Below are 6,000 nucleotides of genomic sequence, written 5' to 3' on the forward strand. Positions count from 1 at the left end.
AAATTATAATTTAAAACAAAAAATAGTTAATTTTTTTGTATATTACTAATTTATTTATTATATAATAATAAAATACCTTTTAAAAATATTTTGTAATTTCGAAAAGTAGTGATTAAATCTTTTGAAAATATTTTTTAAATAAATAATAATATTTTTCTATGGGCTAAACTGTCAATCAACCAATTTGTTAGAAAACTAGCAAATTAATATTTTACTATTGGGTTAACCACCAAAAACATCTCCGAATTATTTAAACGCTGACAAAAATATATCCGAATTTTATTATCAACAAATTTAAAAATGCAACAAAAATACCTAACAGTAAATATATATTTTCAAAAAATACCTTAGAGATTGAATTTTGATGCAATTTTTTTCAAGAATAATTATAAAATTGAGATATTATTATTCTTAAAATTTGGTGATTTTTCGTTAAGTATATTATTTTTTTATAATTTTTTGTTAACAACCAATAATACTTTTAAAAAATCACAAAAAACATATATACTTAACAAAAAATCACCAAATTTTAAGAATAATAATATCTCATTTTTTTAATCATGTTTGTAAAAAATAGCATCAAAATTTAATTTCTAATGTATTTTTTTAGAAATACATATTTAATGTTAGTTTTTTTTGTAAGATTATCTAACATTAAATATGTATTTCTCAAAAAATACATTAGATATTGAATTTTAATGCGATTTTTTGCAAGCATAATTAGAAAAATGAGATATTATTATCCTTAAAATTTGGTGATTTTTTGTTAAGTATATAATTTTTTGTAATTTTTTTGTTAACAACCAATAATACTTTTAAAAACTCACAAAAAATATATATATTCAACAAAAAATACCAAATTTTAAGAATAATAATATATCATTTTTCTAATCATGCTTGAAAAAAATTTCATCAAAAATTAATTTCTAAAATATTTTTTAAAAATACATATTTACTATTAGATATTTTTGTTGTATTTTTAAATTATTTAAAGGCATTTTTGTCGATAATAAAATTTGAATACATTTTTGTCCGCGTTTGAATAATTCGGGACATTTTTTATAGTTAACCCTTTACTATTTTTAGCTCATTTCTTTAAGCGGGATAGGCCCAACTTATCCATTTACTGTTGGTTTTGGTGGGATTGAATGAGATAGGAAACCGTGAGACTCAGATCTTTGGAAATTTTTCCAAATGAGATTGTCCTCTATTTGTGTGTAAATTAAAATTGTTATTAAATAGAAATAGCTACCAAAATATTACTCTCACCATTTTAAATTAACCATTTTAAATTAACTATCGTTTTAATTGTGCACAAATATTATGTTTTATTAAAAGGCCACGACTCTGGTGGCTTTGCATGCGGTGACTACAGGTGACCACAATTTGACTAGCGAATGAAAGAACAACACCTGGCATCATTGGATGTAAGTATTTTTGTTTTTCATCAGTAATATGAAGAGTTTAGCTTGGAAAATCGGGTTAGGCCCAAATTGAATGAGAAGGTGGCCAATGCGGTGGAGAAAAAAAGTGTCTCGAACATGGATGGGCAATGACAAACGACAAATGGACATGGCGATGGACAAGGTGAAGTGGTCAAAGGCTGGGAATGATGGAGATCGCATTTCTAAGAGTAGTGGCCATGGAGCAGCATTGTGGAGACCTCGAACCTAAGGTAAATTGGGTCAGGAAGGGACGCTCTCTTGGAAACCAGCTCTGGGATATGTGATCGTATTCTGCGCCAATTGCCGAAACTAATAGAGAACCAAAAGGAGAAAAGAATGAATATTGCAAGTTATGTGAAACCAAAGCAATAGAGAGTGCAACTTTGAGAGTGCGACACCCAATAAAGAAAAATTAGAAGAACAGAAATCAGATAATAAAGGCTGCGAGTGATGAAGCTCCAGCCATACCACCGTCGCGGGGTACCTAATCGCCATGGCGGTTAGGGATGCGTGTCCTAAGATTGGGGTTCTGGGTGTTATGCGGGTTGGGTCGGGTCTTTGACCCCATCCAAAATATGGGAAGGGGGTGGTGGTGGTGGTGGTGGTGACATTTCTGGGTTGGTACCTAAAATGCCTCTCTAGCCATTATAGGCACGGAAAGAGAATGGCCACTAGAGACTGCACCTTATTAAAAATATGAACAATTAAAAAAAATTAAATTATTTTTAATATTATTTTCACTCAGTCTTTTAACTTTTAACTTTTTCTTTCTATTTAAGGCATGTTACGTAAAAATTAATCAATGACTTATTAAAATTAAAGAGATACTTTGCTAAGTTGTTGTGTTCGCATGTCGGATATTCTTTAGATACGACACTCACCGATATTTGTTTGATACGTGTGTCTACTGTGTCCAACCGTAAAAAAATATATTATTGAAATAAATTTTGATATATTAAATACTTGATATAATTAAAATAAGACATTAAAAATAATTAAAAAAATAATTTATATTTTAATATCAATAAAATATCAAAATATCATTACGATTTATCTAAAAAATACTTTATATTTTATATGTATACATGTAACCGTGTCTTATAAGATTTTGAAATTCGCGTGTCGGCGTGTTCATATCGTGTCGTGTTCCGTGTCCGTGTTAGTGCATCATAGTTAAAAAGCAACATATAGGTATAGTTTGATAAAATTTTTTAAAAAGATATTTGTTTTTTTCAGAAATACAAACTTCTCATTTTGTATTTGGTAAATAAAAAGATAATGTGTTTATATTTACAACTTTTAAAAAATAGGAATGTTTTTAAAAGTATTTGAAGTGAAACTTTTAAAAAATGACTTCTACTTATCAAAATTAAAAAATTTAATATAATCTCATACATTATTGATATCCAAATTTAATTCTTACATTAATGTTTACTATAGTATTTTTAAATTTTAAAAGCTATTTTACTAAATACATTTGTAATTATTTGTATTTATTAAAAATTATTTTTAATTTAATTTACTAAACATAGATAACTACAACTTATATAAATTACTTTTGAATTTTGAAATGCAAAAGTTTTATCAAAATAAATTTTAATTTGCAACAAAAATAAAAATGAAAAGAGACATTTAATATGTGTAAATGTGACTGAAGAATGAAAAGAAAACAGGGATGAGAGAGAAATACTGAAATGAAAAAACTATTATTATTTACTTAGTGTTTAACAAAGTGATTTTCTTATTTATATCTAGTAGCTAATAACTTGATTTAGGTAGATGATTTTTACAAATCAAGAAACAAATCAACACTTCTAACGGATCTAATAACGATCATATACTTAATATTTTCTCACAAATTCATGTTAAATGAAAATTCAATCTGAGTTTATTTTTGAGTTTATCAAAGATTGTTATTGAACCAGATTTTGTAAGAATATCAACCACTTATTTAGTAGATAGAACATGAGTAACAGCAGCTAAATCTTTAATTATTCTATCTCTTACAAAATATAAATCTAATTCAAAACATTTAGTCCTATTATAAAGAATAGGATTATAAGCTAAAAGAACTACAGATATGTTATCATAATATATAACGAAAAAAGTAAGACATGGTTGTTGGAATTTCTGAAGAAGGTTTTGAATCCAAACCAATTTTAAAAACATAGTTACAAGTGCTCTAAACTCAGTTTCAGTGAAGCTTCTGCTGACTATAGGCTGTTTATTGCACTTCTATGCCACCAGATTTGTTTCATAGTAAACATAGTACCTTATGGCTGATTTTCGATCATCTAAATTGCTTCCCCAATTAGAATATAAAAAGGCAGTAAGGCGCAAATTTGTAGATTTATGAAATTATAATTTAAAATGAGCAGTTCTAGCAAGATAACAAAGTACTCTCTTCATTGCAGACCAATATTTTAGAGAGGGATTAGTCATAAATTGACTCAATTTATTTACAGAGAATGCAATATTAGGTTTGGTAAGTAAAACATATTGCAAACCCTCGTAACTTCGATGCCTAGAAAAAAAGTTAAGTTCCCAATATCTTTGAGTAAAAAAGTAGAATAAAGGCTATTCAAGGTAGATTTATTTTCACTTTCATTATTCCTAGTAACTAACATATCATCTACAAATATAAGTATATAAATAATTGAGCTTGTATTAAATCAAATAAATAAAAAACGATCAAATTTTGTATGTTTAAAACCAAAAAAGTGTAAAGTAACAGATATAGTAAGGTATCAAGTCCTTTATGCTTGTTTCAAGCCATAGATGGCTTTATGAAATTTGCAGACTAGATTTGGATTGTGATGAACAAATTCAGAAGGTTAAGACATGTAAACTGTCTTTTGTAAAGTCTCATTCAAAAATGCATTATGAAAGTCATACTACGTAATTTTTCATTCTTTTCTTCACATAACTTTTAACTTTCTTTTTTCCCTTTCGACTAACTTTTCTTTTAACTTTTTAACTGTTTTTTTTTCGTACATAGCAACAGTACTCCTTAATTTTCTTTATCTTTGATAAATAATCAAGTCAGTTATCTTAGATTACTTAATTCGATTGAAAGTTACTTCTGTTTGCTTGTTGAATCTCATGCATACTTCCATTCAAATTTTTATTATCCGTTCACTTCATATACTGTTTTGAGACTTAGTTCTTTCCTTCTCGGCACCACCATCATTCTTGTCACCCTTTTATCACGAGACTCACCAACATGATGAGCCGGAGAAGGCACGAGACAGTGGAGGCGACGACAGTAATGACTCCTTCCACTCCGCTCTTGAACACCGAGGACAGTGCTATATTTTAATTGTGCGTGGGAAGGTCGTCTAACTTCATCAGCACATTTTGGGTGAAAACTTCCTTTCCGAACACTTTTAGTTTAGTTTCTTATTATGCTTTTTGGTTGTTCTATACATATTTCGTCCATTTGAAAGTTTTTACTTAGTTTATTACTTTTTACTTAGTTTATTGAATCTTTTAATTTTGCTTGTACATAACCTAGTACTATATTATAGTGATGTATGTTTAGATTTTCTTTTTAGCCTTTACCCTTTTTTATGATTTGGATAATGTGATGATTGCACCTAGTTTGATTTTCTATACACTTGCTATTTTGGTTTGATTAAAATTAGGAATTAAACTTAGGATTTGTGACATTTTTCATCCAATCACATTATATACATATATAGAATAAATGCTAGTCAATTTAATGAAATTTCCAAGAAGCTTACTCTTTATATAGGGCAGGAAATTCAAATTGAATTGAGTTAAAATTTTTCATTGAAACTTGCATGATTTATGCATTGTGGAATATGATTTTTGAGTTAAAGAACATACAACTTGTGAGTTTTTGGGCCATATTGTGTGATTACATCATTTAACCACTTATCTCATTTTTGTGTGTTTTCTTCTCTATGATTACAATCTTTAGTTTGTTTAATTCTATATATCCATTGTTTAGTGTATATTTATCCAATTATGTGATTGAGGCTATTACTTCATTGTAGCTTACTTAACCCAAAAAGTCTACCAGTTCATTTACCTTTGTTTGCCACTTTGAGCATATGAATGCCCTTTTTGTTCTTGATTGAGCACACCACTAGCCTTAAGCGGAAAAATAATGAATGCCCCTTATTTGAATCTTTGAATAGCTTAAGTTAGTGAGAGTGTGTGATGTTTAAGTATGGAAAAAATGTAGAAACATTGGTAGATAAAAATATATGTTTTATTCTAGTTGAAAAATATTGGAAATTTGGATACATACTCATGTAATAGTATGAAAACCATATGCATTAATCTTTGGTATATATATATATAAAAGAAAAAAAGAAGAAGAGAGAAATAATAAAAGGGGACAAAATTACCCCAATATGAAATTCAATAATAATCAATGCATATGTTATGAATTAAATTTAATGCATGAATGTGTGTATATGTAAAGTGAGATTATAGGTAGCTAAACTTGATATTAGAATTGTATAGGTTGTGTATGTGTTAGGTGAGAACTTAAGTTAATCAAAGATTCAAATGCAAGCTCACTTAG

Source organism: Arachis duranensis, chromosome 10 (assembly GCF_000817695.3).
Source record: "Arachis duranensis cultivar V14167 chromosome 10, aradu.V14167.gnm2.J7QH, whole genome shotgun sequence".
Lineage (NCBI taxonomy): Eukaryota > Viridiplantae > Streptophyta > Magnoliopsida > Fabales > Fabaceae > Arachis > Arachis duranensis.